Here is a 2,043-nt window from a genome sequence, read left to right on the forward strand (position 1 = left end):
TTTTCTTAGGGATTAATGATTAATGTTTTTCACCATACAATGACTTCAATGAGCACATTAAGAAGGTCAAGAAAGGAAGTTGAATAGAGACATCATAAAATTAGTATCATACCACTTCTGTATTTCTTGCATTTGACCGCCATCCTACTTGGAAGTGTCCTGCAGCAGTAACGGTCTGGCCATCTGGAGAACCTGGGACAAATCCCGGTAGGCCAGCCAACCTCAGGGCCGGTGGGCCGCCTTCCTTAGCCTAAACCTGTTTACTAATAATGAAAAAGTTGGCAGAAGGTTGAGCGACAGGGACCAACCCCGCCTTCTCCCCAGGCTATTCCATATGAACGTCAACGCAGCCCTTCGCCCCGCCACATCCATCTCACTTATGCACCACAATGACAGACAGCAAGAAAACAAGCTGCAACAGAACATGGAAAAGCAGAGTTTAACTGAAATGTAAAAAAGTAGGCCTAACCGACTCCTTCTGTGGTAGTACTAGTAGCTACCAGGGCCACAGACACTAAGACCAGGAAGAGAAAGATGCCACAGAGGACAGCAAAGCCGCAGACAGCTGAACCTCAATATCAGCGCTGAACGCCACATATTGATTTTTGATTTTTTTTTTACTAAGCCTATTAAAAACTGTTTTTCTGCAGAGTTGGGCACAGCACCTCCTCTCTCTCTCTCTCTCTCTCTCTCATGAACCACTGCACAAATCTCACAACGCTGTCAATGTTGGAGACCCAACACTTTTCAACACAAAGTGACGTCCTTGCTGCTGTCGGTCATTTAAACGTTTCCATGCGCGCAGTAATGTCACAGTTAATATCGTGGGACATTTATGCAGCAAAACCAAACAAAATTACCGTAGTGAAAAGCTTGAAAGGTCAGACAGAGGAAACAGAATTCAACTTTTAGGGTCTGAAATGTTTAGATGCTCTGATGAAGCTCAGAATTGATCAGGAGGACGGCTGCTTCACTCCAGACAGTGTCTCTGTGTGATCCTGGACTGTGTGTGAGACCGTTTGGATGTGTAGAAGAACACAACATATTATTTAACATTAGATCCTGATGATCCTGTCGGCTTGTCGAGAGATTTAAATACGAGGTTACGCTGCTGTGGCTCGTACGTAAATGCGCACAGCGTCTCTCTTGATGGGGAAGCTGTTTCACCCAAAATGTATTTATCGCCCAAAACTCTGCCTGCAAACAGCAGTGATCTCCCGGAGTTAATGCATGTATGACATTGTCATGTGTTTCTTGTGTTTCCCCAGGTCTGGACACTGACCATCGATGGGGAAACAGTATTTCAACTTGAAATGAGGGTTGGATGGTGTAATCAGCTGCGTCCACATTGTCCTAAAGCCTTCCTTTAAGTTCAGCTTTTTACCAAAGGTTTTTGTTAGTTGTTTTTTTTAGTCTACATATAATTACCGGTTACGGTCATGATTGTGTGTGTGTGTGTGTGTGTGTGTGTGTGTGTGTGTGTGTGTGTGTGTGTTCTGCAGCCTTTTTAAGGTAGTAGCCCACTGCCATAGTGATCAGTGGCTGTGATGCTGCTAGGTGGTTTTATTTGAGGTTGGGCCTGTTTGTACGTGCGTTCATTGGCAGGGCGGCCGTGGTGGAGTACACGGTGGACCGTTCTGGTGGGCCGGTCTGGATCAAAGTCCAGGGCCATTTTTTACTCACAGTCCGTCCCTGTCCTGCAGAGAGATGGGTACTGTGTAATAGTAATCTCTGTTACAGGACTTTCTGAAACCTGTCATGTCTCACCATTTTGTATTAGGCGAGGATCTCATTTAGTTCTTCCTTCCACTGGTTTTTAGAGATCCGCTGGGTGGTTTCGAGGCTCATTTTACACCAGTGGCAGCCATTCTTGGTGAACAACATGGTTGGAATCTTAACTCTAACCAGAGAGAAAGAGAAAGAGAGAAAGAGAGAAAGAGAGGAAGAGAGAGGGGAAGTTGGTTAGAGATCGTCAATAAAGAAGAAGTGATATAGACAGACTACAGATACAGATCATGGCTTGTTAAGAGGAATGCAGTTATT

This window comes from Micropterus salmoides, unplaced genomic scaffold, assembly GCF_014851395.1.
Source record: "Micropterus salmoides isolate LMB-PRFRI ecotype aquatic unplaced genomic scaffold, ASM1485139v1 Ms_hic_scaffold_16, whole genome shotgun sequence".
Lineage (NCBI taxonomy): Eukaryota > Metazoa > Chordata > Actinopteri > Centrarchiformes > Centrarchidae > Micropterus > Micropterus salmoides.